Genomic DNA, 10,187 nt, shown 5'->3' on the forward strand with positions numbered 1-10,187 from the left:
CGGCAGTGCTCCCCAGAGGAGAGGAGGTGAGACGGATATGGAAAGAGAGTGGAGGAGGGAGACAGACAAGTGGGCAGGCAAGGGCCCTGGAGTGAAAGACAGCCACAGGAAATGATCAGCACTGGGTTCCATAAAGCATTTTAAAGAAGAAAGTTACCATTAACACCCACATTGTAGTTTTTAGCCATACTGTAGGGTAATTGCCTCAGATATCTACAAGCCTTCAATAAAACTACACTATATAAAGCAACGTTGTATTTGAGGTTGTTTAGGAACACATAAGTAAAAGGATCTATGATGCACATTAAGGTCATCTTGAGGCTCAAAAGAGACTAGCCATAGGAACAAAGCATAGGACCCAGGTTTCAATGAAAAAAGAACATGAGGGGGGATCTAAGATGGCTGTGTAGTAGGAGAACCCTAGCCTTGCCTTGCTTCTTGAACACAGCTAGATAACTATGAAATCATTCTGAATACCCAAGAAATTGACATGGGGACTGATAGAACAAACTACACAACTAGAAGGAGAGAAAAGTCCATTTTGAGGAAGGTAGGAAAAGCAGAGACATGGTTTGGAGGAGGAACAGATTGCTAATATCATCCTCATTGGGGAAAAACTGAGAGCTTTTCCTCTGTAGTCAGGAACAAGAAAGGGATGTCCACTTTCACCACCATTATTTAACATAGTACTGGAAGTCCTAGCCTCAGCAATGGGACAACACAAAGAAATAAAAAGCATCCAAATCAGCAAGTAAGAAGTCAAACTTTCACTATTTGCAGATGACATGATACTCTATGTAGAAAACCCAAAAGACTCCACCAAAAAAATTGCTAAAACTGATAAACGAATCAGGATACAAAATCAATGTACAGAAATCTGTTGCATCTCTATACACCAATAATGAAGCAGCAGAAAGAGAAGTCAAGGAATCAATCCCATTTAAAATTGCACCAAAAACCACAGGATGCCTAGGAATAAACCTAACCAAAGAGGTGAAAGATCTATATTCTGAAAACTATAAAACATTGATGAAAGAAATTGAAGATGACACAAAGAAATGGAAAAATATCCATGCTCGTGGATTGGAAAAACAAATATTGTTAAAATGTCTATACTACCCAAAACAATCTCCATATTTAATGTAATCACTATCAAAATACCATCAGCATTTTTCACAGAGCCAGAACAAACAATCCTAAAATATGTGTAGAACCACAAAAGACCCCAAATAGCCAAAGCAATCCTGAAAAAGAAAAGCAAAGCTGGAGGCATCACAGTTCTGGACTTCAAGGTATATTACAAAGCTGTAGTGATCAAGATGGTGTGGTACTTGCACAAAAACAGACACATAGATCAATGGAACAGAATAGAAAACCCAGATATGGACCCACAACTATATGGTCAACTAATTTTTGACAAAGCAGGAAAGAATATCCAATGGAAAAAAGACAGTCTCTTCAACAAATGGTGTTGGGAAAACTGGATAGCTACATGAAAAAGAGTGAAACTGGACCACTTTCTTATACATACACAAAAAGAAATTCAAAATGGATGAAAGATCTAAATGTGAGACAGGAAACCATCAAAATACTGAAGAACACAAACAGAAATCTCTATGACATTGGCCATAGCAATTTCTTACTAGATATGTCTCCTGAGGCAAGGAAAACAAAAGCAAAAATAAACTATTGGGACCTCATCAAGATAAAAAGCTTTTGCAAAGTAAAGGAAACAATCAACAAAACTAAAAGGCAACCTACAGAATGGGAAGAGATATTTGCAAATGATATATCTTTTTTTTTTTAAAGATTTATTTATTCATTTGAGAGAGCGAGAATGAGAGAGAGTACATGAGAGTGGGGGAGGGTCAGAGGGAGAAGCAGGCTCCTCGCTGAGCAGGGAGCCCGATGTGGGACTCGATCTCGGGACTCCAGGATCATGACCTGAGCTGAAGGCAGTTGCTTAACCAACTGAGCCACCCAGGCGCCCACAAATGATATATCTTATAAAGGATTAGTATCCAAAATATATCAAGAACTTATAAAACTAAACACCCAAAAAACAAATAATTTAGTTAAAAAATGGGCAGAAGACATGAATGGACATTTTCCCAAAGAAAGCATTCAGATGGCCAACAGACACATGAAAAGATGCTCAATGTCACTCATCATCAGGGAAATACAAATCAAAACTACAGTGAGATACCACCTCACACCAGTCGGAATGGCTAAAATCAACAACACAAGAAACAACAGGTGTTGGTGAGGATTCAGAGAAAGGGGAACCCTCTTACACTGTTGGTGGGAATGCAAACTAGTGCGGTCACTCTGGAAAATAGTATGGAGGCTCCTCAAAAAGTTAAAAATGGAACTACCCAGCAATTGCACTACTAGGTATTTACCCAAAGGATACAAAAATACTGATTCGAAGGGATACATGCACCCTGGTGTTTATAACAGATTATCAACAAGAGCCAAATTATAGAAAGAGTCCCAATGTCCATCGACTGATGAACAGATAAAGAAGATGTGGTATATATATACAATGGAATATTACTCAGCCATGAGAAGAATGAAATCTTGGGTTTGCAGCAATGTGGATGGATCAAATGGTGTTTCAGATCAAATGGTGGTTCTACCTATAAACCACACTTGTAGTAAGAGATACTTACTGTTGTATTGCTTGTTTAATAAATCAGACAGCTCAGCTGGTTTGAGTCTCTGCTAATGAAACCATTCAGGAGTTTATCTTTCACTCCAGGCATTTCCCCTTGTGCAGAGGAGAATTCTGTGCCAAAGTCGGGGCCACTCCAGAGTGACTGATACAGAGTGAAGCAAAGTCCTACTGTGTTCCAAGCCCTGGCAAATGCTGCTCCTTCCATCTGAACTCCATCCCTGCCTCCCTACCACAGACAAAGTGTACTATCACCCACCTGGTAAGACTCAGCAGAGAAGTTACATCTCCATAAATCTTGGTATGCTCCTCACTCTGGAAAGAATGTCCTTTCCCTCACTCTCCCTGTATCCCAGTGCTCTATTTGGACTTCTTTAGTCACTGCTCATAGAACCCTGTGGAGAAAATCAACCATGGTAAATGAATAATGCTGGGGTAACCAGTCAGGACTTTTAAAGGGAAAAAAATCCTTTTAACATTCAATTAATTAACATTCTGTAATACTTGATTACATTGCACTATCATGCTAGTATCATATGCCAGGCTCCATGTATTATGCAGTGAATCATTCCAGGTCCAGGGACCCCATCTTATCTTATCCTTGAACCCCAGGTTCTTCCATAATAGGTGTTTATTTATAAATGTGTGTTATAAAAATAAATAAATAGGTGGATGGACAGATGATTGGATGAAAGGATAGATAAATCTCTTGCCCCAACACCTGCATTTTCCCTAGAAAAGGCAAGGCTTCTTATTGCTGCTATATTTTGCTTTAAAAAAAAAAACCAGTAGATGGAGACTAAAATATCTGTGAACTGAGGTAAAACTAAAAAGGAACTGCTTAGGACCAGCCTTGTCCACAATCATAAAATACATCTTATATAAACCTCTCATAAAGGAGAATAAGAAAGAGATTGTGGATGGATTAGTGACAACCTATCATCACAAGTAAGAAAGTAAAACCAAAAGTCTAGAGGTTAAGTTAGGTCAGTTTTGTGGTGGAAAGAGTACCTCCATTTAGAAGATGTATTTGTGTGGGAAATATATATATTCCTATATAAAAATTTTTATGTAAAATTTTATATATATATATTAGAATTAGAACTGAGAGCAGGACATGCCCTATGATATATGGGGATCCAGTGCAAAACGAAAATGCAGAGCCCTATATTCAAACATTATTCAGAATTTTAAGACAGTGACAGTAGAGCATTAAACCAATCTCAGAGTCCTTTTAAGTGTAGGTCCCATGTGACTGTACATTTGACATACCAGGAATTCAGCCCTACAATTATTCCTTTTTCTACAGTCTTTAGATATGATACATTTTTGTTTGCTTATAATTATATATGATTGTCTGTCATGCCATCTTCAGCTGGAGGCTATAGAATGTCAAGGATTATATTGCATGGATATATTCCACTTTGTGGCTATTTTACATATTATTTATATCCTCCAATACTGTCTTTATGTTCTAATCATCAAGATGGTTTACGTAGGGTCCTTGTGTGGTATGTAGTAAACTCTTGATAAATGTTTAAAACAGAAAAAATATCTATTCTCATTCATCTTAATAAAATAAACATTTCATCAGCATCCCTGGTTATTAGCAAATAGAGGTATTAGTGAACGATTAATTTACCATCCAATATACATTTATATATGTAAACTTCTGAATATATACAGTAGTGTTTGGGAGCTATATTCTAAAACCTTCTTTCAATTAAGACAAAGGTTAAATATTGCATTTTTTAAAGGATTTTTATTTTTATTTGACAGAGAGAACACAAGCAGGGGGAGTGGCAGGCAGAGGGAGAAGCAGACTCCCTTGCTTAGGAAGCCCGGTCGGGGCTCGATCCCAGGACTCTGGGATCATGACCTGAGCCGAAGGCAGATGCTTAACTGACTGAGCAACCCAGGCGCCCCTAAATATTGCATTTTATAGGAAGTTCTAATGATGTCAATTATATCTCAGTTCCATCTTTCAAGGCACATGTACAAAGGAATGGAAAATGACATTTTCTACTCTCTGGAAGGTGCTTTTGAAGTCAAGAGTGTTAACTGCAGATGCTTTGCTTTGGCCCCACTCAGAACACTGATTCCTCTGTCCAGTGGTAGCCAGTGAATGCTGGGAGTCTTCTATGTGTCATTTGGGTATCAGGTTCTGTGTTTGGTATTTCTTTCATCAGTTCCATTGTTCTACCTAATGTGTGACTTCATCTGACTTAGCTGGGTCCTGTCAGATCAGCTCTAAAACATTAGCTTTGTTTTTGTAGCACTTCTTACGTACCAGAAACTTGCTTTAATCTGCTGCTTTAATTCAGCTATTATCACAACCCATCTGACACTTATTGACTAGTTTTTCTCGATGCCTATGATATACAGGGTATGATTTGACACCTGTACCTCCATTATCTAAAAGCCAGAAATACTGGGACAGATAAAGTAGAATCTTATTATAAAGAACTTAGAGTATTTAAATGTTTTATAAAAACTCTGAAAAAAGGGTTTATCTAAATAAAACATATATTAATGTTACTGGAAATCTAGAAATCACATGTAAAACTCTTCTTCGTAAGGCATTGGAAGATGAGAGGGTGTGAGGTCTAAGATACAGTTTTTCCTCATTAGCTCTTAGGAAAATATGCAGTGGTATGCTTTTGTGGCCTCTGGGCCTAAATGGTTCCCTATTATTTACATTTCTCTTTTCATCTGATTAGCAGGTGAAACTGGTGTAAAGCCCTTGAATAAATATTTCTTACATAAGTGAGACTGATTTACTAGACTTAGTAAAATCAGATCTCCTAAGGACTCTTAGAGCAAAATTTTCTTCAGAAGCATCATCACTGATGTTGATTATACCTCTTCACCCTAGAATCCATAGCACATAAGAACTGTGGTTTCATTTTATTTAAATTCTACCTATTTCTTTATAAGCTATTTGGAATAAACCAACACAGACTAAGAATAAAAAATGGCAGAATGTATCTACTTTTCTTCCCAACTGATTTCCAAAGATTAATTCAAGTTAGCAAGGGACACATTGTGGGTTCCCAAAGAGGCATGGTGGAGGACACTAGATAAAGAGTAGACTGACTACGTGATTTCTTGGAGGAGTAGCAGTGCCTTCTATAAGAGAAAAGCATAACTGCTTCCTAGTGGTGGCAGGGGGGGTGAAGGGTGGGTAAAGGGTGAGCAGACTATAGATGTGTGGTCAGAGAAAACTAGAAGAAATAGCAAATTTGGACTTTAGAAATATCTTTGAGTAGGTTCCACACAGGTACTGTTTACAAGCTGAGCCACATTAAAATATGCTGAAAGTAAAGGAATCTCACTTAGAGACAAAAAAGATGGGGTAGAGATAAATGGAGAAGAATAAAAATGCTAGACCAGATCTTAACTGAGATTACATGATATTACCTCTAAATTTATAGATTTGTCAGTTAGGAATCTTTGGCTCTGAAAGACAGAAGGCTCAATTCAAACAGGCTCAACTACAGTCGAGGCTATTGGGCTCCTTAACTGGAAGTCCAAAGGCACCCCGGGCTTCAGGATGGATTAAATAAGCAACCTCTGCTCCACTTGTCTGCAGTGTTCTTACCTTTTCTGCCCTTCTAGGTGTCAGATTCATAGTTGGGCCGGGAGTAAGATGGTGGCAGCCGCTCTGGGTCTTCTATCTATATATGACAACTTCCCCACAAAGGGAGAAGGATCATTTCTTGAATTTCTTTGGAAATAGGACAAAAGAACAGTTCTAGAAGCCTCTTCTTTAATCTCATTGGCCTGTATTGGGTCACATGTTCACTCATGAACCAATCATTGGAAAAACGGATGGTATTCTTTCTCTTTAGACTAACAGGGCCTATTTCTTTTCTCTCTTTTTTTTTCATGAAATATATTTTATCTTTGTGAAAAACATTCCGGTACACATGAACTATTGCAAAGTTTACTCCACAATCTCTTTCATAACGTTTTATTAATTACCTTAGTTTCTAGCAGTTGTTCTGGTAAAGATAATATAAGATGGTATGTAGTCCATTTTCCTCAAAATTAACTAGCCTAATAGGGCTCATTTCTAAATCTGGTGTTTGGTTAAATTGAGGTCTCATTGGGCCTGCATGAGAACTCTATCAACTGTCTAACACTGGGCTGTTTTTCCCCTACTGGATATAGAGTTATATTTGAGTAGCATATTTTGTAGTGAAGCTCTTTCTAGTGTAAGAAAAAAACCAAGGATTTCCTTAGAAATAAAGATTTCCTTCTCTTATAATGCATGTTATTTTTTTATTATGGAAATGATATTACTCCCTTTAGAAAACTGTAAAGATGGAAAAGTATAAAGAAGAAAATAAGTTATGTACAATTTCTCACCATCATTAACATTCTGAAAGCTTTTGCTATTCTGTTTTCTGTGCATATTTGTTTAACACATATTCTATTTGTTGTTAATGACATAAACCCATTTCAAACTGATTTAAACAAAAATGAGAATTTATGTAAATTACACCAGTGATACTCCAGGGAACCACAAGGACAGCAAAACCATATATGGGACTAGTACCAGAAACTGGGAAACAAGTGAGACCTTAGGAAGTATAGGCTCCATCCTTCTCTCTTTTTGTAGCAAGGCTTTCTTTGCTTTGCCATGCAGATACTCAGATGGCCACCTCCTAGGTCCCAACTGTACACCTTATTCTTTCTCCCACTTACCAAGAACAAGCCCATGCTCAGTTTTCCCAAGCTTGGCGTTCACCCTGAGTTCAATCAGCTGTGGCAAAGGAACACTCACGTAGAATAACATGGCAGCTAAGGGCCCACGTGTGTAGGTAGTGGGTCGTTTCTCAGAGAAAGAGGACCATTGGCACCTGAACAGATGTTGCCAGAGGAGCGTGTTTATAGGCTCTGAGGATTAGGGCATGGACATCTCTGGGAGGTCATTGTTCTGCCTACTACAGATAGGAAATTGAGGAAACTTGGGTAGAATGATTTGTTTTTAATTAGTGAAATTGAAGTTTCAATAATTTCCTCAAAGTGAGAAAAAAGAGATAAGGCTGGAACTATTTTCGTTTTCAAGAAGCGAAACCAAAGAACACACAACTGGCAGCATTTTTGGCCAGCATTAACTGCTGACTCGGATATACCAGGATTAGCTGATACCCTGGTATAAAGATTGCTTTGCTTACTTGTGATTGTTTAGTTCCTTATTTACACTTATTTGTTTAATGTCTGTTTCTCCCTTAGTTTGTAAACAACACGGGAGGGGGTGGGAGGCAGCTGTGTCTTTTTTTCACAGCTGTATTTCCTGTACCTAGCATCGACAGTAGGTACTAAATAAATATGAATTGACCAAGTTAAATAAAAACGCTACTGGACAGTCTGACATTTCCACGCTTGCCAATTTCAATGGTTTTACTGGTAATGAAACCCAGACACTTCTACGACCACCTACAGCTTAAAGGGACAGGACTTCCAAGCCGTATGGTTCAAAGGCTTTCCTGAACTCACCAAGCTCAAATTCCCCAGTCATTCTCTTGGTCAGCATGTGCTGTTCTGGATTGGTCCTAGGCTCTCCTAGGCACCTAGAGACATGCCAGGGTGGGGTTGATCTGGATGTCTGATGGCTCATTTTTCTCACCAGAGTCCAAATCCCTGATTTCAAGGTGCTGGATTAAATAGTCTTTTCTTCTAAAAGTATCCAACAACTTGCCCCCAATACAGACAAGATATTTTTTAACAGCCTTACTCAGGTATAACTGATATACCAAAAAAAAAAAAAAACCCCACAAAAACTACACATATTTAAAGTATACAATTTGATGAGTTTTGACATATGTATATACCCTTGATTGTGTAATAAACATATCCATCACCTCCAAAAGTTTCCTCCTGCCCTTTTGGGTTTTTTTCTGGTTTTTTATTTGCTGTTTTGTGGTAAGGACACTTAACATGAGATCTACCCACTGAACATTTCTAAATGCACAGTATTATTAACTACAGGCTCAACGTTGTACAACAGATTTAATAGTAGCTTCTCAAAAAGTAATGCTCTCCTTCTTCCCGAACTTATAAATTGACCCATTAACTGTGAGGTGCCCATGGCTGTGTTTCTGGAGCAGCCAGTTGTCCCCAGGTCCTCTTATCTTTCCTCTTTGGGTGAAGTCATCCTTGTGGGCTGGAGGTAACTCTGACTCTAGAGTGGCTCTTGGGAGCAATGTTTCATCAACGGTAGCCATTACCTCATACTAAATTCCAGCCACAACGCCATGTGCAATCTGGCCATGACCCTCACAATTCAAATTGTCGTGGACTTGGATTACGTAATTCTGAGCTACAAATTTCCTTCAGAGATGAAATTGACTCTCCTGAGTCATTGAGATCAGGGAGATTTCTAAGGGTTGCTTTTCTATTTGGAATGATAGATTGGTGTTGTTCTGCCCAGTTCTTTTTGTGCTTATCAGGAAAAAATAGACCATGAACTGAGGCTGGGAGTAGTCTGTGATGATCAAAAAAAATAAAGGTAATTTAATCCTTGGTGATTTAACCCGTGACCATATAAGAAATTTTAAGAATTTAAGTAGTTCAGGGCCTCCTGGGTGGCTCAGTCGTTAAGCATCTGCCTTTGGCTCAGATCATGATCCCAGGGTCTTGGGATCGAGCCCCACACTGGGCTTCCTGCTAGGCGGAAAGCCTGCTTCTCCCTCTCTCGCTCCCCCTGCTTGTGTTCCCTCTCTCGCTGTGTCCCTCTCTGTCAAATAAATAAATATCATCTTTAAAAAAAAAAAAAAGAATTTAAGTAGTTCAAAATATTAAATACACAAAATTCATTTAATTTTGCTCATTAGAAGGCAACTCCATTCAGAATCCCGTAACGAGAGTCTGTAAGTCCTAAAAGGAACAAATTCAGTTTAATTAGTTTAAAATCTCATCTCACTCCCTACAACAGCAAATTATAAGTAAATTGAAGAGCTAAACATAAAATTAAATAATAAACATAAATATAAAAAATAGAAGCAAACATTCACCAAAACTTTAGGAGAAGAAACGTCAAGCAACAGAAGAAATTACAAAAGATTGAAAGATATATTTACATAAAAGATTGAATACGGGGGCGGAGCAAGATGGCGGAGGAGTAGGAGACCTGGATTTCGTCTCCTCTCAGGAATTCAGCTGGATAGGAATCAAACCATTCTGAACACCTACAAACTCAACAGGAGATCGAAGAAAAGAATAGCAACAACTCTCTCATCAGAAAAGCGACCACTTTCTGGAAGGTAGGACGTGCGGAGAAGTGAATCCGAGGTGATATTAGGGAGGATAGACGGCAGGGGAGGGGCCTCTGCCGGCCGCTTCTGGCAAGTGATAGAGCCGCGGAGCACAAAACCGGAACTTTTAAAAGTCTGCTCCGCTGAGGGACGTCACTCTGGTGGCTAAGCGGGGGGTGGAACCCTCCAGGACGGTGTGGTCTCAGGACCCTCGGGGTCACAGAAAGACCGGGGGTGCCTGAGTGTGGCAG

At 38.8% G+C, this 10,187-nt stretch overlaps 1 pseudogene; it reads left to right on the forward strand.

Annotated features, from left to right (window-relative positions):
* The first annotated feature begins 8,769 nt into the window (after positions 1-8,769).
* Positions 8,770-10,187, forward strand: part of LOC115941663 (small ribosomal subunit protein uS9 pseudogene) — a 2,619-nt pseudogene continuing 1,201 nt past the window's right edge.

Source organism: Leptonychotes weddellii, chromosome 4 (genome assembly GCF_054177405.1).
Source record: "Leptonychotes weddellii isolate Sample4059 chromosome 4, ASM5417740v2, whole genome shotgun sequence".
NCBI lineage: Eukaryota > Metazoa > Chordata > Mammalia > Carnivora > Phocidae > Leptonychotes > Leptonychotes weddellii.